The sequence below is a fragment of the Lissotriton helveticus genome, chromosome 5_1 (assembly GCF_964261635.1).
Source record: "Lissotriton helveticus chromosome 5_1, aLisHel1.1, whole genome shotgun sequence".
NCBI classification, from domain to species: domain Eukaryota; kingdom Metazoa; phylum Chordata; class Amphibia; order Caudata; family Salamandridae; genus Lissotriton; species Lissotriton helveticus.
In genome coordinates, this window is record NC_136065.1 from 743,235,516 (window position 1) to 743,260,565 (window position 25,050).

Below are 25,050 nucleotides of genomic sequence, written 5' to 3' on the forward strand. Positions count from 1 at the left end.
TTTTAGCATACGTTTGCTCCTGCTGGGTCAGCCGAGCAGCAAATTTCTACTTAACCACCTGCTATCATGAGAGACATCAGGGCTGTATCTTTTGAGCCCAGTACTGAGCCTGAAAAGCGTTTCCAACCCCACTTACAAGTGAAACTTGCTAAAATGTGCCTGGCTGCTCTTCACTGAAAAGCTTGGTTCTGCATACATTTTTAGCATACGTTTGCTCCTGGTGGGTCAGCCGAGCAGCAAATTTCTACTTAGCCACCTGCTATCATGAGAGAGATCAGGGCTGCATCTTTTGAGCCCAGTACTGAGCCTGAAAAGCGTTTCCAACCCCACTTACAAGTGAAACGTGCTAAAATGTGCCTGGCTGCTCTTCACTGAAAAGCTTGGTTCTGCATACATTTTTAGCATACGTTTGCTCCTGCTGGGTCAGCCGAGCAGCGAATTCTACTTAACCACCTGCTATCATGAGAGACATCAGGGCTGCATCTTTTGAGCCCAGTACTGAGCCTGAAAAGCATTTCCAACCCCACTTACAAGTGAAACTTGCTAAAATGTGCCTAGCTGCTCTTCACTGAAAAGCTTGTTTCTGCATACATTTTTGGCATACGTTTGCTCCTGCTGGGTCAGCAGAGCAGCGAATTTCTACTTAACCACCTGCTATCATGAGAGACATCAGGGCTGCATCTTTTGAGCCCAGTACTGAGCCTGAAAAGCGTTTCCAACCCCACTTACAAGTGAAACTTGCTAAAATGTGCCTAGCTGCTCTTCACTGAAAAGCTTGTTTCTGCATACATTTTTGGCATAGGTTTGCTCCTGCTGGGTCAGCCGAGCAGCGAATTTCTACTTAACCACCTGCTATCATGAGAGACTCAGGGCTGCATCTTTTGAGCCCAGTACTGAGCCTGAAAAGCGTTTCCAACCCCACTTACAAGTGAAACTTGCTCAAATGTGCCTGGCTGCTCTTCACTGAAAAGCTTGGTTCTGCATACATTTTTAGCATACGTTTGCTTCTGCTGGGTCAGCCGAGCAGCAAATTTCTACTTAACCACCTGCTATCATGAGAGAGATCAGGGCTGCATCTTTTGAGCCCAGTACTGAGCCTGAAAAGCATTTCCAACCCCACTTACAAGTGAAACTTGCTAAAATGTGCCTAGCTGCTCTTCACTGAAAAGCTTGTTTCTGCATACATTTTTGGCATACGTTTGCTCCTGCTGGGTCAGCCGAGCAGCGAATTTCTACCTAACCACCTGCTATCATGAGAGACATCAGGGCTGCATCTTTTGAGCCCAGTACTTAGCGTGAAAAGCGTTTCCAACCCCACTTACAAGTGAAACTTGCTAAAATGTGCCTGGCTGCTCTTCACTGAAAAGCTTGGTTCTGCATACATTTTTAGCATACGTTTGCTCCTGGTGGGTCAGCCGAGCAGCAAATTTCTACTTAGCCACCTGCTATCATGAGAGACATCAGGGCTGCATCTTTTGAGCCCAGTACTGAGCCTGAAAAGCAATTCCAACCCCACTTACAAGTGAAACGTGCTAAAATGTGCCTGGCTGCTCTTCACTGAAAAGCTTGGTTCTGCACACATTTTTAGCATACGTTTGCTCCTGCTGGGTCTGCCTAGCAGCAAATTTCTACTTAACCACCTGCTATCATGAGAGACATCAGGGCTGCATCTATTGAGCCCAGTACTGAGCCTGAAAAGCATTTCCAACCCCACTTACAAGTGAAACCTGCTAAAATGTGCCTGGCTGCTCTTCACTGAAAAGCTTGGTTCTGCATACATTTTTAGCATACGTTTGCTCCTGCTGGGTCAGCCGAGCAGCGAATTTCTACTTAACCACCTGCTATCATGAGAGACATCAGAGCTGCATCTTTTGAGCCCAGTACTAAGCCTGAAAAGCGTTTCCAACCCCACTTACAAGTGAAACTTGCTAAAATGTGCCTCTCTACTCTTCACTGAAAAGCTGATTCTGCGTACATTTTTGGCATAGGTTTGCTCCTGCTGGGTCAGTCGAGCAGCAAATTTCTACTTAACCACCTGCTATCATGAGAGACACCAGGGCTGCATCTTTTGAGGCCAGTACTGAGCCTGAAAAGCATTTCCAACCCCACTTACAAGTAAAACTTGCTAAAATGTGCCTAGCTGCTCTTCACTGAAAAGCTTGTTTCTGAATACATTTTTGGCATACGTTTGCTCCTGCTGGGTCAGCCGAGCAGCGAATTTCTACTTAACCACCTGCTATCATGAGAAACATCAGGGCTGCATCTTTTGAGCCCAGTACTGAGCCTGAAAAGCGTTTCCAACCCCACTTACAAGTGAAACTTGCTAAAATGTGCCTGGCTGCTCTTCACTGAAAAGCTAGGTTCTGCATACATTTTTGGCATACGTTTGCTCCTGCTGGGTCAGCCGAGCAGCGAATTTCTACTTAACCACCTGCTATCATGAGAGAGATCGGGGCTGCATCTTTTGAGCCCAGTACTGAGCCTGAAAAGCGTTTCCAACCCCACTTACAAGTGAAACTTGCTCAAATGTGCCTGGCTGCTCTTCACTGAAAAGCTTGGTTCTGCATACATTTTTAGCATACGTTTGCTCCTGCTGGGTCAGTCGAGCAGCAAATTTCTACTTAACCACCTGCTATCATGAGAGAGATCAGGGCTGCATCTTTTGAGCCCAGTACTGAGCCTGAAAAGCATTTCCAACCCCACTTACAAGTGAAACTTGCTAAAATGTGCCTAGCTGCTCTTCACTGAAAAGCTTGTTTCTGCATACATTTTTGGCATACGTTTGCTCCTGCTGGGTCAGCCGAGCAGCGAATTTCTACCTAACCACCTGCTATCATGAGAGACTCAGGGCTGCATCTTTTGAGCCCAGTACTGAGCCAGAAAAGCGTTTCCAACCCCACTTACAAGTGAAACTTGCTCAAATGTGCCTGGCTGCTCTTCACTGAAAAGCTTGGTTCTGCATACATTTTTAGCATACGTTTGCTCCTGCTGGGTCAGCCGAGCAGCGAATTTCTACTTAACCACCTGCTATCATGAGAGACATCAGGGCTGCATCTTTTGAGCCCAGTACTAAGCCTGAAAAGCATTTCCAACCCCACTTACAAGTGAAGTTTGCTAAAATGTGCCTAGCTGCTCTTCACTGAAAAGCTTGTTTCTGCATACATTTTTGGCATACGTTTGCTCCTGCTGGGTCAGCCGAGCAGCAAATTTCTACTTAACCACCTGCTATCATGAGAGAGATCAGGGCTGCATCTTTTGAGCCCAGTACTGAGCCTGAAAAGCATTTCCAACCCCACTTACAAGTGAAACTTGCTAAAGCTGCTCTTCACTCAAAAGCTTGGTTCTGCACACATTTTTAGCATACGTTTGCTCCTGCTGGGTCAGCCGAGCAGCAAATTTCTACTTAACCACCTGCTATCATGAGAGACATCAGGGCTGTATCTTTTGAGCCCAGTACTGAGCCTGAAAAGCGTTTCCAACCCCACTTACAAGTGAAACTTGCTAAAATGTGCCTGGCTGCTCTTCACTGAAAAGCTTGGTTCTGCATACATTTTTAGCATACGTTTGCTCCTGGTGGGTCAGCCGAGCAGCAAATTTCTACTTAGCCACCTGCTATCATGAGAGAGATCAGGGCTGCATCTTTTGAGCCCAGTACTGAGCCTGAAAAGCGTTTCCAACCCCACTTACAAGTGAAACGTGCTAAAATGTGCCTGGCTGCTCTTCACTGAAAAGCTTGGTTCTGCATACATTTTTAGCATACGTTTGCTCCTGCTGGGTCAGCCGAGCAGCAAATTTCTACTTAACCACCTGCTATCATGAGAGACATCAGGGCTGCATCTTTCGAGCCCAGTACTGAGCCTGAAAAGCGTTTCCAACCCCACTTACAAGTTAAACTTTCTAAAATGTGCCTGGCTGCTCTTCACTGCAAAGCTTGGTTCTGCATACATTTTTAGCATACGTTTGCTCCTGCTGGGTCAGCCGAGCACCAAATTTCTACTTAACCACCTGCTATCATGAGAGACATCAGGGCTGCATCTTTTGAGCCCAGTACTGAGCCTGAAAGCGTTTCCCACCCCACTTACAAGTGAAACTTGCTAAAATGTGCCTCTCTGCTCTTCACTGAAAAGCTTGGTTCTGCATACATATTTAGCATATGTTTGCTCCTGCTGGGCCAGCCGAGCAGCAAATTTCTACTTAACCACCTGCTATCATGAGAGACATCAGAGCTGCATCTTTTGAGCCCATTACTAAGCCTGAAAAGCGTTTCCAACCACACTTACAAGTGAAACTTGCTAAAATGTGCCTCTCTGCTCTTCACTGAAAAGCTGATTCTGCATACATTTTTGGCATAGGTTTGCTCCTGCTGGGTCAGCCGAGCAGCAAATTTCTACTTAACCACCTGCTATCATGAGAGACATCAGGGCTGCATCTTTTGAGGCCAGTACTGAGCCTGAAAAGCATTTCCAACCCCACTTACAAGTGAAACTTGTTAAAATGTGCCTAGCTGCTCTTCACTGAAAAACTTGTTTCTGCATACATTTTTGGCATACGTTTGCTCCTGCTGGGTCAGCCGAGCAGCGAATTTCTACTTAACCACCTGCTATCAAGCGAGACATCAGGGCTGCATCTTTTGAGCCCAGTACTGAGCCTGAAAAGCATTTCCAACCCCACTTACAAGTGAAACTTGCTAAAATGTGCCTAGCTACTCTTCACTGAAAAGCTTGTTTCTGCATACATTTTTGGCATACGTTTGCTCCTGCTGGGTCAGCCGAGCAGCAAATTTCTACTTAACCACCTGCTATCATGAGAGAGATCAGGGCTGCATCTTTTGAGCCCAGTACTGAGCCTGAAAAGCATTTCCAACCCCACTTACAAGTGAAACTTGCTAAAGCTGCTCTTCACTCAAAAGCTTGGTTCTGCACACATTTTTAGCATACGTTTGCTCCTGCTGGGTCAGCCGAGCAGCAAATTTCTACTTAACCACCTGCTATCATGAGAGACATCAGGGCTGTATCTTTTGAGCCCAGTACTGAGCCTGAAAAGCGTTTCCAACCCCACTTACAAGTGAAACTTGCTAAAATGTGCCTGGCTGCTCTTCACTGAAAAGCTTGGTTCTGCATACATTTTTAGCATACGTTTGCTCCTGGTGGGTCAGCCGAGCAGCAAATTTCTACTTAGCCACCTGCTATCATGAGAGAGATCAGGGCTGCATCTTTTGAGCCCAGTACTGAGCCTGAAAAGCGTTTCCAACCCCACTTACAAGTGAAACGTGCTAAAATGTGCCTGGCTGCTCTTCACTGAAAAGCTTGGTTCTGCATACATTTTTAGCATACGTTTGCTCCTGCTGGGTCAGCCGAGCAGCAAATTTCTACTTAACCACCTGCTATCATGAGAGACATCAGGGCTGCATCTTTCGAGCCCAGTACTGAGCCTGAAAAGCGTTTCCAACCCCACTTACAAGTTAAACTTTCTAAAATGTGCCTGGCTGCTCTTCACTGCAAAGCTTGGTTCTGCATAAATTTTTAGCATACGTTTGCTCCTGCTGGGTCAGCCGAGCACCAAATTTCTACTTAACCTCCTGCTATCATGAGAGACATCAGGGCTGCATCTTTTGAGCCCAGTACTGAGCCTGAAAGCGTTTCCCACCCCACTTACAAGTGAAACTTGCTAAAATGTGCCTCTCTGCTCTTCACTGAAAAGCTTGGTTCTGCATACATATTTAGCATATGTTTGCTCCTGCTGGGCCAGCCGAGCAGCAAATTTCTACTTAACCACCTGCTATCATGAGAGACATCAGAGCTGCATCTTTTGAGCCCATTACTAAGCCTGAAAAGCGTTTCCAACCCCACTTACAAGTGAAACTTGCTAAAATGTGCCTCTCTGCTCTTCACTGAAAAGCTGATTCTGCATACATTTTTGGCATAGGTTTGCTCCTGCTGGGTCAGCCGAGCAGCAAATTTCTACTTAACCACCTGCTATCATGAGAGACATCAGGGCTGCATCTTTTGAGGCCAGTACTGAGCCTGAAAAGCATTTCCAACCCCACTTACAAGTGAAACTTGTTAAAATGTGCCTAGCTGCTCTTCACTGAAAAGCTTGTTTCTGCATACATTTTTGGCATATGTTTGCTCCTGCTGGGTCAGCCGAGCAGCGAATTTCTACTTAACCACCTGCTATCAAGCGAGACATCAGGGCTGCATCTTTTGAGCCCAGTACTGAGCCTGAAAAGCATTTCCAACCCCACTTACAAGTGAAACTTGCTAAAATGTGCCTAGCTACTCTTCACTGAAAAGCTTGTTTCTGCATACATTTTTGGCATACGTTTGCTCCTGCTGGGTCAGCCGAGCAGCGAATTTCTACTTAACCACCTGCTATCATGAGAGACATCAGGTCTGCATCTTTTGAGCCCAGTACTGAGCCTGAAAAGCGTTTCCAACTCCACTTACAAGTGAAACTTGCTAAAATGTGCCTGGCTGCTCTTCACTGAAAAGCTTGGTTCTGCATACATTTTTAGCATACATTTGCTCCTGCTGGGTCAGCCGAGCAGCAAATTTCTACTTAACCACCTGCTATCATGAGAGAGATCAGGGCTGCATCTTTTGAGCCCAGTACTGAGCCTGAAAAGAATTTCCAACCCCACTTACAAGTGGAACTTGCTAAAGCTGCTCTTCACTGAATAGCTTGGTTTTGCACACATTTTTAGCATACGTTTGCTCCTGCTGGGTCAGCCGAGCAGAAAATTTCTACTTAACCACCTGCTATCATGAGAGACATCAGGGCTGCATCTTTTGAGCCCAGTACTAAGCCTGAAAAGCGTTTCCAACCCCACTTACAAGTGAAACTTGCTAAAATGTGCCTGGCTGCTCTTCACTGAAAAGCTTGGTTCTGCATACATTTTTAGCATACGTTTGCTCCTGCTGGGTCAGCCGAGCAGCGAATTCTACTTAACCACCTGCTATCATGAGAGACATCAGGGCTGCATCTTTTGAGCCCAGTACTGAGCCTGAAAAGCATTTCCAACCCCACTTATAAGTGAAACTTGCTAAAATGTGCCTAGCTGCTCTTCACTGAAAAGCTTGTTTCTGCATACATTTTTGGCATACGTTTGCTCCTGCTGGGTCAGCAGAGCAGCGAATTTCTACTTAACCACCTGCTATCATGAGAGACATCAGGGCTGCATCTTTTGAGCCCAGTACTGAGCCTGAAAAGCGTTTCCAACCCCACTTACAAGTGAAACTTGCTAAAATGTGCCTAGCTGCTCTTCACTGAAAAGCTTGTTTCTGCATACATTTTTGGCATAGGTTTGCTCCTGCTGGGTCAGCCGAGCAGCGAATTTCTACTTAACCACCTGCTATCATGAGAGACTCAGGGCTGCATCTTTTGAGCCCAGTACTGAGCCTGAAAAGCGTTTCCAACCCCACTTACAAGTGAAACTTGCTCAAATGTGCCTGGCTGCTCTTCACTGAAAAGCTTGGTTCTGCATACATTTTTAGCATACGTTTGCTTCTGCTGGGTCAGCCGAGCAGCAAATTTCTACTTAACCACCTGCTATCATGAGAGAGATCAGGGCTGCATCTTTTGAGCCCAGTACTGAGCCTGAAAAGCATTTCCAACCCCACTTACAAGTGAAACTTGCTAAAATGTGCCTAGCTGCTCTTCACTGAAAAGCTTGTTTCTGCATACATTTTTGGCATACGTTTGCTCCTGCTGGGTCAGCCGAGCAGCGAATTTCTACCTAACCACCTGCTATCATGAGAGACTCAGGGCTGCATCTTTTGAGCCCAGTACTGAGCCTGAAAAGCGTTTCCAACCCCACCAACAAGTGAAACTTGCTAAAATATGCCTAGCTGCTCTTCACTGAAATGCTTGGTTCTGCATACATTTTTAGCATACGTTTGCTCCTGCTGGGTCAGCCGAGCAGCAAATTTCTACTTAACCACCTGCTATCATGAGAGAGATCAGGGCTGCATCTTTTGAGCCCAGTACTGAGCCTGAAAAGCGTTTCCAACCCCACTTACAAGTGAAACTTGCTAAAATGTGCCTGGCTGCTCTTCACTGAAAAGCTTGATTCTGCATACATTTTTAGCATACGTTTGCTCCTGCTGGGTCAGCCGAGCAGCAAATTTCTACTTAGCCACCTGCTATCATGAGAGAGATCAGGGCTGCATCTTTTGAGCCCAGTACTGAGCCTGAAAAGCGTTTCCAACCCCACTTACAAGTGAAACGTGCTAAAATGTGCCTGGCTGCTCTTCACTGAAAAGCTTGGTTCTGCATACATTTTTAGCATACGTTTGCTCCTACTGGGTCAGCCGAGCAGCACATTTCTACTTAACCACCTGCTATCATGAGAGCCATCAGGGCTGCATCTTTTGAGCCCAGTACTGAGCCTGAAAAGCGTTTCCAACCCCACCAACAAGTGAAACTTGCTAAAATATGCCTAGCTGCTCTTCACTGAAATGCTTGGTTCTGCATACATTTTTAGCATACGTTTGCTCCTGCTGGGTCAGCCGAGCAGCAAATTTCTACTTAACCACGTGCTATCATGAGAGACATCAGGGCTGCATCTTTCGAGCCCAGTACTGAGCCTGAAAAGAATTTCCAACCCCACTTACAAGTGGAACTTGCTAAAGCTGCTCTTCACTGAATAGCTTGGTTTTGCACACATTTTTAGCATACGTTTGCTCCTGCTGGGTCAGCCGAGCAGCAAATTTCTACTTAACCACCTGCTATCATGAGAGACATCAGGGCTGCATCTTTTGAGGCCAGTACTGAGCCTGAAAAGCATTTCCAACCCCACTTACAAGTGAAACTTGCTAAAATGTGCCTAGCTGCTCTTCACTGAAAAGCTTGTTTCTGCATACATTTTTGGCATACGTTTGCTCCTGCTGGGTCAGCCGAGCAGCGAATTTCTACTTAACCACCTGCTATCATGAGAGACATCAGGGCTGCATCTTTTGAGCCCAGTACTGAGCCTGAAAAGCATTTCCAACCCCACTTACAAGTGAAACTTGCTAAAATGTGCCTAGCTGCTCTTCACTGAAAAGCTTGTTTCTGCATACATTTTTGGCATACGTTTGCTCCTGCTGGGTCAGCCGAGCAGCAAATTTCAACTTAACCACCTGCTATCATGAGAGACATCAGGGCTGCATCTTTTGAGCCCAGTACTGAGCCTGAAAAGCGTTACCAACCCCACTTACAAGTGAAACTTGCTAAAATGTGCCTGGCTGCTCTTCACTGAAAAGCTAGGTTCTGCATAAATTTTTGGCATACGTTTGCTCCTGCTGGGTCAGCAGAGCAGCGAATTTCTACTTAACCACCTGCTATCATGAGAGAGATCTGGGCTGCATCTTTTGAGATCAGTACTGAGCCTGAAAAGCGTTTCCAACCCCACTTACAAGTGAAACCTGCTAAAATGTGCCTGGCTGCTCTTCACTGAAAAGCTTGGTTCTGCATACATTTTTGGCATACGTTTGCTCCTGCTGGGTTAGCCGAGCAGCGAATTTCTACTTAACCACCTGCTATCATGAGAGACATCAGGGCTGCATCTTTTGAGCCCAGTACTGAGCCTGAAAAGCGTTTCCAACCCCACTTACAAGTGAAACTTGCTAAAATGTGCCTAGCTGCTCTTCACTGAAAAGCTTGTTTCTGCATACATTTTGGCATACGTTTGCTCCTGATGGGTCAGCCGAGCAGCAAATTTCTACTTAACCACCTGCTATCATGAGAGAGATCAGGGCTGCATCTTTTGAGCCCAGTACTGAGCCTGAAAAGCATTTCCAACCCCACTTACAAGTGAAACTTGCTAAGCTGCTCTTCACTCAAAAGCTTGGTTCTGCACACATTTTTAGCATACGTTTGCTCCTGCTGGGTCAGCCGAGCAGCAAATTTCTACTTAACCACCTGCTATCATGAGAGACATCAGGGCTGCATCTTTTGAGCCCAGTACTGAGCCTGAAAAGCGTTTCCAACCCCACTTACAAGTGAAACTTGCTAAAATGTGCCTGGCTGCTCTTCACTGAAAAGCTTGATTCTGCATACATTTTTAGCATACGTTTGCTCCTGGTGGGTCAGCCGAGCAGCAAATTTCTACTTAGCCACCTGCTATCATGAGAGAGATCAGGGCTGCATCTTTTGAGCCCAGTACTGAGCCTGAAAAGCGTTTCCAACCCCACTTACAAGTGAAACGTGCTAAAATGTGCCTGGCTGCTCTTCACTGAAAAGCTTGGTTCTGCATACATTTTTAGCATACGTTTGCTCCTGCTGGGTCAGCCGAGCAGCACATTTCTACTTAACCACCTGCTATCATGAGAGCCATCAGGGCTGCATCTTTTGAGCCCAGTACTGAGCCTGAAAAGCGTTTCCAACCCCACCAACAAGTGAAACTTGCTAAAATATGCCTAGCTGCTCTTCACTGAAATGCTTAGTTCTGCATACATTTTTAGCATACGTTTGCTCCTGCTGGGTCAGCCGAGCAGCAAATTTCTACTTAACCACCTGCTATCATGAGAGACATCAGGGCTGCATCTTTTGAGCCCAGTACTGAGCCTGAAAGCGTTTCCCACCCCACTTACAAGTGAAACTTGCTAAAATGTGCCTCTCTGCTCTTCACTGAAAAGCTGATTCTGCATACATTTTTGGCATAGGTTTGCTCCTGCTGGGTCAGCGGAGCAGCAAATTTCTACTTAACCACCTGCTATCATGAGAGACATCAGGGCTGCATCTTTTGAGGCCAGTACTGAGCCTGAAAAGCATTTCCAACCCCACTTACAAGTGAAACTTGCTAAAATGTGCCTAGCTGCTCTTCACTGAAAAGCTTGTTTCTGCATACATTTTTGGCATATGTTTGCTCCTGCTGGGTCAGCCGAGCAGCGAATTTCTACTTAACCACCTGCTATCAAGCGAGACATCAGGGCTGCATCTTTTGAGCCCAGTACTGAGCCTGAAAAGCATTTCCAACCCCACTTACAAGTGAAACTTGCTAAAATGTGCCTAGCTGCTCTACACTGAAAAGCTTGTTTCTGCATACATTTTTGGCATACGTTTGCTCCTGCTGGGTCAGCCGAGCAGCGAATTTCTACTTAACCACCTGCTATCATGAGAGACATCAGGTCTGCATCTTTTGAGCCCAGTACTGAGCCTGAAAAGCGTTTCCAACCCCACTTACAAGTGAAACTTGCTAAAATGTGCCTGGCTGCTCTTCACTGAAAAGCTTGGTTCTGCATACATTTTTAGCATACGTTTGCTCCTGCTGGGTCAGCCGAGCAGCAAATTTCTACTTAACCACCTGCTATCATGAGAGAGATCAGGGCTGCATCTTTTGAGCCCAGTACTGAGCCTGAAAAGAATTTCCAACCCCACTTACAAGTGGAACTTGCTAAAGCTGCTCTTCACTGAATAGCTTGGTTTTGCACACATTTTTAGCATACGTTTGCTCCTGCTGGGTCAGCCGAGCAGAAAATTTCTACTTAACCACCTGCTATCATGAGAGACATCAGGGCTGCATCTTTTGAGCCCAGTACTGAGCCTGAAAAGCGTTTCCAACCCCACTTACAAGTGAAACTTGCTAAAATGTGCCTGGCTGCTCTTCACTGAAAAGCTTGGTTCTGCATACATTTTTAGCATACGTTTGCTCCTGGTGGGTCAGCCGAGCAGCAAATTTCTACTTAGCCACCTGCTATCATGAGAGACATCAGGGCTGCATCTTTTGAGCCCAGTACTGAGCCTGAAAAGCAATTCCAACCCCACTTACAAGTGAAACGTGCTAAAATGTGCCTGGCTGCTCTTCACTGAAAAGCTTGGTTCTGCACACATTTTTAGCATACGTTTGCTCCTGCTGGGTCTGCCTAGCAGCAAATTTCTACTTAACCACCTGCTATCATGAGAGACATCAGGGCTGCATCTATTGAGCCCAGTACTGAGCCTGAAAAGCATTTCCAACCCCACTTACAAGTGAAACCTGCTAAAATGTGCCTGGCTGCTCTTCACTGAAAAGCTTGGTTCTGCATACATTTTTAGCATACGTTTGCTCCTGCTGGGTCAGCCGAGCAGCGAATTTCTACTTAACCACCTGCTATCATGAGAGACATCAGAGCTGCATCTTTTGAGCCCAGTACTAAGCCTGAAAAGCGTTTCCAACCCCACTTACAAGTGAAACTTGCTAAAATGTGCCTCTCTACTCTTCACTGAAAAGCTGATTCTGCGTACATTTTTGGCATAGGTTTGCTCCTGCTGGGTCAGTCGAGCAGCAAATTTCTACTTAACCACCTGCTATCATGAGAGACATCAGGGCTGCATCTTTTGAGGCCAGTACTGAGCCTGAAAAGCATTTCCAACCCCACTTACAAGTAAAACTTGCTAAAATGTGCCTAGCTGCTCTTCACTGAAAAGCTTGTTTCTGCATACATTTTTGGCATACGTTTGCTCCTGCTGGGTCAGCCGAGCAGCGAATTTCTACTTAACCACCTGCTATCATGAGAAACATCAGGGCTGCATCTTTTGAGCCCAGTACTGAGCCTGAAAAGCGTTTCCAACCCCACTTACAAGTGAAACTTGCTAAAATGTGCCTGGCTGCTCTTCACTGAAAAGCTAGGTTCTGCATACATTTTTGGCATACGTTTGCTCCTGCTGGGTCAGCCGAGCAGCGAATTTCTACTTAACCACCTGCTATCATGAGAGAGATCGGGGCTGCATCTTTTGAGCCCAGTACTGAGCCTGAAAAGCGTTTCCAACCCCACTTACAAGTGAAACTTGCTCAAATGTGCCTGGCTGCTCTTCACTGAAAAGCTTGGTTCTGCATACATTTTTAGCATACGTTTGCTCCTGCTGGGTCAGTCGAGCAGCAAATTTCTACTTAACCACCTGCTATCATGAGAGAGATCAGGGCTGCATCTTTTGAGCCCAGTACTGAGCCTGAAAAGCATTTCCAACCCCACTTACAAGTGAAACTTGCTAAAATGTGCCTAGCTGCTCTTCACTGAAAAGCTTGTTTCTGCATACATTTTTGGCATACGTTTGCTCCTGCTGGGTCAGCCGAGCAGCGAATTTCTACCTAACCACCTGCTATCATGAGAGACTCAGGGCTGCATCTTTTGAGCCCAGTACTGAGCCAGAAAAGCGTTTCCAACCCCACTTACAAGTGAAACTTGCTCAAATGTGCCTGGCTGCTCTTCACTGAAAAGCTTGGTTCTGCATACATTTTTAGCATACGTTTGCTCCTGCTGGGTCAGCCGAGCAGCGAATTTCTACTTAACCACCTGCTATCATGAGAGACATCAGGGCTGCATCTTTTGAGCCCAGTACTAAGCCTGAAAAGCATTTCCAACCCCACTTACAAGTGAAACTTGCTAAAATGTGCCTAGCTGCTCTTCACTGAAAAGCTTGTTTCTGCATACATTTTTGGCATACGTTTGCTCCTGCTGGGTCAGCCGAGCAGCAAATTTCTACTTAACCACCTGCTATCAGGAGAGAGATCAGGGCTGCATCTTTTGAGCCCAGTACTGAGCCTGAAAAGCTTTTCCAACCCCACTTACAAGTGAAACTTGCTAAAGCTGCTCTTCACTCAAAAGCTTGGTTCTGCACAAATTTTTAGCATACGTTTGCTCCTGCTGGGTCAGCCGAGCAGCAAATTTCTACTTAACCACCTGCTATCATGAGAGACATCAGGGCTGTATCTTTTGAGCCCAGTACTGAGCCTGAAAAGCGTTTCCAACCCCACTTACAAGTGAAACTTGCTAAAATGTGCCTGGCTGCTCTTCACTGAAAAGCTTGGTTCTGCATACATTTTTAGCATACGTTTGCTCCTGGTGGGTCAGCCGAGCAGCAAATTTCTACTTAGCCACCTGCTATCATGAGAGAGATCAGGGCTGCATCTTTTGAGCCCAGTACTGAGCCTGAAAAGCGTTTCCAACCCCACTTACAAGTGAAACGTGCTAAAATGTGCCTGGCTGCTCTTCACTGAAAAGCTTGGTTCTGCATACATTTTTAGCATACGTTTGCTCCTGCTGGGTCAGCCGAGCAGCAAATTTCTACTTAACCACCTGCTATCATGAGAGACATCAGGGCTGCATCTTTCAAACCCAGTACTGAGCCTGAAAAGCGTTTCCAACCCCACTTACAAGTTAAACTTGCTAAAATGTGCCTGGCTGCTCTTCACTGAAAAGCTTGGTTCTGCATAAATTTTTGGCATAGGTTTGCTCCTGCTGGGTCAGCCGAGCAGCAAATTTCTACTTAACCACCTGCTATCATGAGAGACATCAGGGCTGCATCTTTTGAGGCCAGTACTGAGCCTGAAAAGCATTTCCAATCCCACTTACAAGTGAAACTTGTTAAAATGTGCCTAGCTGCTCTTCACTGAAAAGCTTGTTTCTGCATACATTTTTGGCATATGTTTGCTCCTGCTGGGTCAGCCGAGCAGCGAATTTCTACTTAACCACCTGCTATCAAGCGAGACATCAGGGCTGCATCTTTTGAGCCCAGTACTGAGCCTGAAAAGCATTTCCAACCCCACTTACAAGTGAAACTTGCTAAAATGTGCCTAGCTACTCTTCACTGAAAAGCTTGTTTCTGCATACATTTTTGGCATACGTTTGCTCCTGCTGGGTCAGCCGAGCAGCAAATTTCTACTTAACCACCTGCTATCATGAGAGAGATCAGGGCTGCATCTTTTGAGCCCAGTACTGAGCCTGAAAAGAATTTCCAACCCCACTTACAAGTGGAACTTGCTAAAGCTGCTCTTCACTGAATAGCTTGGTTTTGCACACATTTTTAGCATACGTTTGCTCCTGCTGGGTCAGCCGAGCAGAAAATTTCAACTTAACCACCTGCTATCATGAGAGACATCAGGGCTGCATCTTTTGAGCCCAGTACTAAGCCTGAAAAGCGTTTCCAACCCCACTTACAAGTGAAACTTGCTAAAATGTGCCTGGCTGCTCTTCACTGAAAAGCTTGGTTCTGCATACATTTTTAGCATACGTTTGCTCCTGGTGGGTCAGCCGAGCAGCAAATTTCTACTTAGCCACCTGCTATCATGAGAGACATCAGGGCTGCATCTTTCGAGCCCAGTACTGAGCCTGAAAAGCGTTTCCAACCCCACTTACAAGTTAAACTTGCTAAAATGTGCCTGGCTGCTCTTCACTGAAAAGCTTGGTTCTGCATACATATTTAGCATATGTTTGCTCCTGCTGGGCGAGCCGAGCAGCAAATTTCTACTTAACCACCTGCTATCATGAGAGACATCAGAGCTGCATCTTTTGAGCCCATTACTAAGCCTGAAAAGCGTTTCCAACCCCACTTACAAGTGAAACTTGCTAAAATGTGGCTCTCTGCTCTTCACTGAAAAGCTGATTCTGCATACATTTTTGGCATAGGTTTGCTCCTGCTGGGTCAGCCGAGCAGCAAATTTCTACTTAACCACCTGCTATCATGAGAGACATCAGGGCTGCATCTTTTGAGGCCAGTACTGAGCCTGAAAAACATTTCCAACCCCACTTACAAGTGAAACTTGTTAAAATGTGCCTAGCTGCTCTTCACTGAAAAGCTTGTTTCTGCATACATTTTTGGCATATGTTTGCTCCTGCTGGGTCAGCCGAGCAGCGAATTTCTACTTAACCACCTGCTATCAAGCGAGACATCAGGGCTGCATCTTTTGAGCCCAGTACTGAGCCTGAAAAGCATTTCCAACCCCACTTACAAGTGAAACTTGCTAAAATGTGCCTAGCTACTCTTCACTGAAAAGCTTGTTTCTGCATACATTTTTGGCATACGTTTGCTCCTGCTGGGTCAGCCGAGCAGCAAATTTCTACTTAACCACCTGCTATCATGAGAGAGATCAGGGCTGCATCTTTTGAGCCCAGTACTGAGCCTGAAAAGAATTTCCAACCCCACTTACAAGTGGAACTTGCTAAAGCTGCTCTTCACTGAATAGCTTGGTTTTGCACACATTTTTAGCATACGTTTGCTCCTGCTGGGTCAGCCGAGCAGAAAATTTCTACTTAACCACCTGCTATCATGAGAGACATCAGGGCTGCATCTTTTGAGCCCAGTACTAAGCCTGAAAAGCGTTTCCAACCCCACTTACAAGTGAAACTTGCTAAAATGTGCCTGGCTGCTTTTCACTGAAAAGCTTGGTTCTGCATACATTTTTAGCATACGTTTGCTCCTGGTGGGTCAGCCGAGCAGCAAATTTCTACTTAGCCACCTGCTATCATGAGAGACATCAGGGCTGCATCTTTTGAGCCCAGTACTGAGCCTGAAAAGCAATTCCAACCCCACTTACAAGTGAAACGTGCTAAAATGTGCCTGGCTGCTCTTCACTGAAAAGCTTGGTTCTGCACACATTTTTAGCATACGTTTGCTCCTGCTGGGTCTGCCTAGCAGCACATTTCTACTTAACCACCTGCTATCATGAGAGACATCAGGGCTGCATCTTTTGAGCCCAGTACTGAGCCTGAAAAGCATTTCCAACCCCACTTACAAGTGAAACTTGCTAAAATGTGCCTGGCTGCTCTTCACTGAAAAGCTTGTTTCTGCATACATTTTTGGCATACGTTTGCTCCTGCTGGGTCAGCAGAGCAGCGAATTTCTACTTAACCACCTGCTATCATGAGAGAGATCGGGGCTGCATCTTTTGAGATCAGTACTGAGCCTGAAAAGCGTTTCCAACCCCACTTACAAGTGAAACCTGCTAAAATGTGCCTGGCTGCTCTTCACTGAAAAGCTTGTTTCTGCATACATTTTTGGCATACGTTTGCTCCTGCTGGGTCAGCCGAGCAGCGAATTTCTACTTAACCACCTGCTATCATGAGAGACATCAGGGCTGCATCTTTTGAGCCCAGTACTAAGCCTGAAAAGCATTTCCAACCCCACTTACAAGTGAAACTTGCTAAAATGTGCCTAGCTGCTCTTCACTGAAAAGCTTGTTTCTGTATACATTTTTGGCATAGGTTTGCTCCTGCTGGGTCAGCCGAGCAGCGAATTTCTACTTAACCACCTGCTATCATGAGAGACATCAGGGCTGCATCTTTTGAGCCCAGTACTGAGCCTGAAAAGCGTTTCCAACCCCACTTACAAGTGAAACTTGCTAAAATGTGCCTGGCTGCTCTTCACTGAAAAGCTTGGTTCTGCATACATTTTTGGCATACGTTTGCTCCTGCTGGGTCAGCCGAGCAGCGAATTTCTACTTAACCACCTGCTATCATGAGAAACATCAGGGCTGCATCTTTTGAGCCCAGTACTGAGCCTGAAAAGCGTTTCCAACCCCACTTACAAGTGAAACTTGCTAAAATGTGCCTGGCTGCTCTTCACTGAAAAGCTAGGTTCTGCATACATTTTTGGCATACGTTTGCTCCTGCTGGGTCAGCCGAGCAGCGAATTTCTACTTAACCACCTACTATCATGAGAGAGATCGGGGCTGCATCTTTTGAGCCCAGTACTGAGCCTGAAAAGCGTTTCCAACCCCACTTACCAGTGAAACTTGCTCAAATGTGCCTGGCTGCTCTTCACTGAAAAGCTTGGTTCTGCATACATTTTTAGCATACGTTTGCTCCTGCTGGGTCAGTCGAGCAGCAAATTTCTACTTAACCACCTGCTATCATGAGAGAGATCAGGGCTGCATCTTTTGAGCCCAGTACTGAGCCTGAAAAGCATTTCCAACCCCACTTACAAGTGAAACTTGCTAAAATGTGCCTAGCTGCTCTTCACTGAAAAGCTTGTTTCTGCATACATTTTTGGCATACGTTTGCTCCTGCTGGGTCAGCCGAGCAGCGAATTTCTACCTAACCACCTGCTATCATGAGAGACTCAGGGCTGCATCTTTTGAGCCCAGTACTGAGCCAGAAAAGCGTTTCCAACCCCACTTACAAGTGAAACTTGCTCAAATGTGCCTGGCTGCTCTTCACTGAAAAGCTTGGTTCTGCATACATTTTTAGCATACGTTTGCTCCTGCTGAGTCAGCCGAGCAGCGAATTTCTACTTAACCACCTGCTATCATGAGAGACATCAGGGCTGCATCTTTTGAGCCCAGTACTAAGCCTGAAAAGCATTTCCAACCCCACTTACAAGTGAAACTTGCTAAAATGTGCCTAGCTGCTCTTCACTGAAAAGCTTGTTTCTGCATACATTTTTGGCATACGTTTGCTCCTGCTGGGTCAGCCGAGCAGCAAATTTCTACTTAACCACCTGCTATCATGAGAGAGATCAGGGCTGCATCTTTTGAGCCCAGTACTGAGCCTGAAAAGCATTTCCAACCCCACTTACAAGTGAAACTTGCTAAAGCTGCTCTTCACTCAAAAGCTTGGTTCTGCACACATTTTTAGCATACGTTTGCTCCTGCTGGGTCAGCCGAGCAGCAAATTTCTACTTAACCACCTGCTATCATGAGAGACATCAGGGCTGTATCTTTTGAGCCCAGTACTGAGCCTGAAAAGCGTTTCCAACCCCACTTACAAGTGAAACTTGCTAAAATGTGCCTGGCTGCTCTTCACTGAAAAGCTTGGTTCTGCATACATTTTTAGCATACGTTTGCTCCTGGTGGGTCAGCCGAGCAGCAAATTTCTACTTAGCCACCTGCTATCATGAGAGAGATCAGGGCTGCATCTTTTGAGCCCAGTACTGAGCCTGAAAAGCGTTTCCAACCCCACTTACAAGTGAAACGTGCTAAAATGTGCCTGGCTGCTCTTCACTGAAAAGCTTGGTTCTGCATACATTTTTAGCATACGTTTGCTCCTGCTGGGTCAGCCGAGCAGCAAATTTCTACTTAACCACCTGCTATCATGAGAGACATCAGGGCTGCATCTTTCGAGCCCAGTACTGAGCCTGAAAAGCGTTTCCAACCCCACTTACAAGTTAAACTTGCTAAAATGTGCCTGGCTGCTCTTCACTGAAAAGCTTGGTTCTGCATACATTTTTAGCATACGTTTGCTCCTGCTGGGTCAGCCGAGCACCAAATTTCTACTTAACCACCTGCTATCATGAGAGACATCAGGGCTGCATCTTTTGAGCCCAGTACTGAGCCTGAAAGCGTTTCCCACCCCACTTACAAGTGAAATTTGCTAAAATGTGCCTCTCTGCTCTTCACTGAAATGCTGATTCTGCATACATTTTTGGCATAGGTTTGCTCCTGCTGGGTCAGCCGAGCAGCAAATTTCTACTTAACCACCTGCTATCATGAGAGACATCAGGGCTGCATCTTTTGAGGCCAGTACTGAGCCTGAAAAGCATTTCCAACCCCACTTACAAGTGAAACTTGTTAAAATGTGCCTAGCTGCTCTTCACTGAAAAGCTTGTTTCTGCATACATTTTTGGCATACGTTTGCTCCTGCTGGGTCAGCCGAGCAGCAAATTTCTACTTAACCACCTGCTATCATGAGAGAGATCAGGGCTGCATCTTTTGAGCCCAGTACTGAGCCTGAAAAGAATTTCCAACCCCACTTACAAGTGGAACTTGCTAAAGCTGCTCTTCACTGAATAGCTTGGTTTTGCACACATTTTTAGCATACGTTTGCTCCTGCTGGGTCAGCCGAGCAGAAAATTTCTACTTAACCACCTGCTATCATGAGAGACATCAGGGCTGCATCTTTTGAGCCCAGTACTAAGCCTGAAAAGCGTTTCCAACCCCACTTACAAGTGAAACTTGCTAAAATGTGCCTGGCTGCTCTTCACTGAAAAGCTTGGTTCTGCATACATTTTTAGCATACGTTTGCTCCTGGTGGGTCAGCCGAGCAGCAAATTTCTACTTAGCCACCTGCTATCATGAGAGACATCAGGGCTGCATCTTTTGAGCCCAGTACTGAGCCTGAAAAGCAATTCCAACCCCACTTACAAGTGAAACGTGCTAAAATGTGCCTGGCTGCTCTTCACTGAAAAGCTTGGTTCTGCACACATTTTTAGCATACGTTTGCTCCTGCTGGGTCTGCCTAGCAGCAAATTTCTACTTAACCACCTGCTATCATGAGAGACATCAGGGCTGCATCTTTCGAGCCCAGTACTGAGCCTGAAAAGCGTTTCCAACCCCACTTACAAGTTAAACTTGCTAAAATGTGCCTGGCTGCTCTTCACTGAAAAGTTTGGTTCTGCATACATATTTAGCATATGTTTGCTCCTGCTGGGCCAGCCGAGCAGCAAATTTCTACTTAACCACCTGCTATCATGAGAGACATCAGAGCTGCATCTTTTGAGCCCATTACTAAGCCTGAAAAGCGTTTCCAACCCCACTTACAAGTGAAACTTGCTAAAATGTGCCTCTCTGCTCTTCACTGAAAAGCTGATTCTGCATACATTTTTGGCATAGGTTTGCTCCTGCTGGGTCAGCCGAGCAGAAAATTTCTACTTAACCACCTGCTATCATGAGAGACATCAGGGCTGCATCTTTTGAGGCCAGTACTGAGCCTGAAAAGCATTTCCAACCCCACTTACAAGTGAAACTTGTTAAAATGTGCCTAGCTGCTCTTCACTGAAAAGCTTGTTTCTGCATACATTTTTGGCATATGTTTGCTCCTGCTGGGTCAGCCGAGCAGCGAATTTCTACTTAACCACCTGCTATCAAGCGAGACATCAGGGCTGCATCTTTTGAGCCCAGTACTGAGCCTGAAAAGCATTTCCAACCCCACTTACAAGTGAAACTTGCTAAAATGTGCCTAGCTACTCTTCACTGAAAAGCTTGTTTCTGCATACATTTTTGGCATACGTTTGCTCCTGCTGGGTCAGCCGAGCAGCAAATTTCTACTTAACCACCTGCTATCATGAGAGAGATCAGGGCTGCATCTTTTGAGCCCAGTACTGAGCCTGAAAAGAATTTCCAACCCCACTTACAAGTGGAACTTGCTAAAGCTGCTCTTCACTGAATAGCTTGGTTTTGCACACATTTTTAGCATACGTTTGCTCCTGCTGGGTCAGCCGAGCAGAAAATTTCTACTTAACCACCTGCTATCATGAGAGACATCAGGGCTGCATCTTTTGAGCCCAGTACTAAGCCTGAAAAGCGTTTCCAACCCCACTTACAAGTGAAACTTGCTAAAATGTGCCTGGCTGCTCTTCACTGAAAAGCTTGGTTCTGCATACATTTTTAGCATACGTTTGCTCCTGGTGGGTCAGCCGAGCAGCAAATTTCTACTTAGCCACCTGCTATCATGAGAGACATCAGGGCTGCATCTTTTGAGCCCAGTACTGAGCCTGAAAAGCAATTCCAACCCCACTTACAAGTGAAACGTGCTAAAATGTGCCTGGCTGCTCTTCACTGAAAAGCTTGGTTCTGCACACATTTTTAGCATACGTTTGCTCCTGCTGGGTCTGCCTAGCAGCACATTTCTACTTAACCACCTGCTATCATGAGAGACATCAGGGCTGCATCTATTGAGCCCAGTACTGAGCCTGAAAAGCATTTCCAACCCCACTTACAAGTGAAACCTGCTAAAATGTGCCTGGCTGCTCTTCACTGAAAAGCTTGGTTCTGCATACATTTTTAGCATACGTTTGCTCCTGCTGGGTCAGCCGAGCAGCGAATTCTACTTAACCACCTGCTATCATGAGAGACATCAGGGCTGCATCTTTTGAGCCCAGTACTGAGCCTGAAAAGCATTTCCAACCCCACTTACAAGTGAAACTTGCTAAAATGTGCCTAGCTGCTCTTCACTGAAAAGCTTGTTTCTGCATACATTTTTGGCATACGTTTGCTCCTGCTGGGTCAGCAGAGCAGCGAATTTCTACTTAACCACCTGCTATCATGAGAGAGATCGGGGCTGCATCTTTTGAGATCAGTACTGAGCCTGAAAAGCGTTTCCAACCCCACTTACAAGTGAAACCTGCTAAAATGTGCCTGGCTGCTCTTCACTGAAAAGCTTGGTTCTGCATACATTTTTGGCATACGTTTGCTCCTGCTGGGTTAGCCGAGCAGCGAATTTCTACTTAACCACCTGCTATCATGAGAGACATCAGGGCTGCATCTTTTGAGCCCAGTACTGAGCCTGAAAAGCGTTTCCAACCCCACTTACAAGTGAAACTTGCTAAAATGTGCCTAGCTGCTCTTCACTGAAAAGCTTGTTTCTGTATACATTTTTGGCATAGGTTTGCTCCTGCTGGGTCAGCCGAGCAGCGAATTTCTACTTAACCACCTGCTATCATGAGAGACATCAGGGCTGCATCTTTTGAGCCCAGTACTGAGCCTGAAAAGCGTTTCCAACCCCACTTACAAGTGAAACTTGCTAAAATGTGCCTGGCTGCTCTTCACTGAAAAGCTTGATTCTGCATACATTTTTAGCATACGTTTGCTCCTGGTGGGTCAGCCGAGCAGCAAATTTCTACTTAGCCACCTGCTATCATGAGAGAGATCAGGGCTGCATCTTTTGAGCCCAGTACTGAGCCTGAAAAGCGTTTCCAACCCCACTTACAAGTGAAACGTGCTAAAATGTGCCTGGCTGCTCTTCACTGAAAAGCTTGGTTCTGCATACATTTTTAGCATACGTTTGCTCCTGCTGGGTCAGCCGAGCAGCACATTTCTACTTAACCACCTGCTATCATGAGAGCCATCAGGGCTGCATCTTTTGAGCCCAGTACTGAGCCTGAAAAGCGTTTCCAACCCCACCAACAAGTGAAACTTGCTAAAATATGCCTAGCTGCTCTTCACTGAAATGCTTGGTTCTGCATACATTTTTAGCATACGTTTGCTCCTGCTGGGTCAGCCGAGCAGCAAATTTCTACTTAACCACCTGCTATCATGAGAGAGATCAGGGCTGCATCTTTTGAGCCCAGTACTGAGCCTGAAAAGCGTTTCCAACCCCACTTACAAGTGAAACTTGCTAAAATGTGCCTGGCTGCTCTTCACTGAAAAGCTTGATTCTGCATACATTTTTAGCATACGTTTGCTCCTGCTGGGTCAGCCGAGCAGCAAATTTCTACTTAGCCACCTGCTATCATGAGAGAGATCAGGGCTGCATCTTTTGAGCCCAGTACTGAGCCTGAAAAGCGTTTCCAACCCCACTTACAAGTGAAACGTGCTAAAATGTGCCTGGCTGCTCTTCACTGAAAAGCTTGGTTCTGCATACATTTTTAGCATACGTTTGCTCCTGCTGGGTCAGCCGAGCAGCACATTTCTACTTAACCACCTGCTATCATGAGAGCCATCAGGGCTGCATCTTTTGAGCCCAGTACTGAGCCTGAAAAGCGTTTCCAACCCCACCAACAAGTGAAACTTGCTAAAATATGCCTAGCTGCTCTTCACTGAAATGCTTGGTTCTGCATACATTTTTAGCATACGTTTGCTCCTGCTGGGTCAGCCGAGCAGCAAATTTCTACTTAACCACCTGCTATCATGAGAGACATCAGGGCTGCATCTTTCGAGCCCAGTACTGAGCCTGAAAAGCGTTTCCAACCCCACTTACAAGTGAAACTTGCTAAAATGTGCCTGGCTGCTCTTCACTGAAAAGCTTGGTTCTGCATACATTTTTAGCATACGTTTGCTCCTGCTGGGTCAGCCGAGCACCAAATTTCTACTTAACCACCTGCTATCATGAGAGACATCAGGGCTGCATCTTTTGAGCCCAGTACTGAGCCTGAAAGCGTTTCCCACCCCACTTACAAGTGAAACTTGCTAAAATGTGCCTAGCTGCTCTTCACTGAAAAGCTTGTTTCTGCATACATTTTTGGCATATGTTTGCTCCTGCTGGGTCAGCCGAGCAGCGAATTTCTACTTAACCACCTGCTATCAAGCGAGACATCAGGGCTGCATCTTTTGAGCCCAGTACTGAGCCTGAAAAGCATTTCCAACCCCACTTACAAGTGAAACTTGCTAAAATGTGCCTAGCTGCTCTTCACTGAAAAGCTTGTTTCTGCATACATTTTTGGCATACGTTTGCTCCTGCTGGGTCAGCCGAGCAGCGAATTTCTACTTAACCACCTGCTATCATGAGAGACATCAGGTCTGCATCTTTTGAGCCCAGTACTGAGCCTGAAAAGCGTTTCCAACCCCACTTACAAGTGAAACTTGCTAAAATGTGCCTAGCTGCTCTTCACTGAAAAGCTTGTTTCTGCATACATTTTTGGCATATGTTTGCTCCTGCTGGGTCAGCCGAGCAGCGAATTTCTACTTAACCACCTGCTATCAAGCGAGACATCAGGGCTGCATCTTTTGAGCCCAGTACTGAGCCTGAAAAGCATTTCCAACCCCACTTACAAGTGAAACTTGCTAAAATGTGCCTAGCTGCTCTTCACTGAAAAGCTTGTTTCTGCATACATTTTTGGCATACGTTTGCTCCTGCTGGGTCAGCCGAGCAGCGAATTTCTACTTAACCACCTGCTATCATGAGAGACATCAGGTCTGCATCTTTTGAGCCCAGTACTGAGCCTGAAAAGCGTTTCCAACCCCACTTACAAGTGAAACTTGCTAAAATGTGCCTGGCTGCTCTTCACTGAAAAGCTTGGTTCTGCATACATTTTTAGCATACGTTTGCTCCTGCTGGGTCAGCCGAGCAGCAAATTTCTACTTAACCACCTGCTATCATGAGAGAGATCAGGGCTGCATCTTTTGAGCCCAGTACTGAGCCTGAAAAGAATTTCCAACCCCACTTACAAGTGGAACTTGCTAAAGCTGCTCTTCACTGAATAGCTTGGTTTTGCACACATTTTGAGCATACATTTGCTCCTGCTGGGTCAGCCGAGCAGAAAATTTCTACTTAACCACCTGCTATCATGAGAGACATCAGGGCTGCATCTTTTGAGCCCAGTACTTAGCGTGAAAAGCGTTTCCAACCCCACTTACAAGTGAAACTTGCTAAAATGTGCCTGGCTGCTCTTCACTGAAAAGCTTGGTTCTGCATACATTTTTAGCATACGTTTGCTCCTGGTGGGTCAGCCGAGCAGCAAATTTCTACTTAGCCACCTGCTATCATGAGAGACATCAGGGCTGCATCTTTTGAGCCCAGTACTGAGCCTGAAAAGCAATACCAACCCCACTTACAAGTGAAACGTGCTAAAATGTGCCTGGCTGCTCTTCACTGAAAAGCTTGGTTCTGCACACATTTTTAGCATACGTTTGCTCCTGCTGGGTCTGCCTAGCAGCAAATT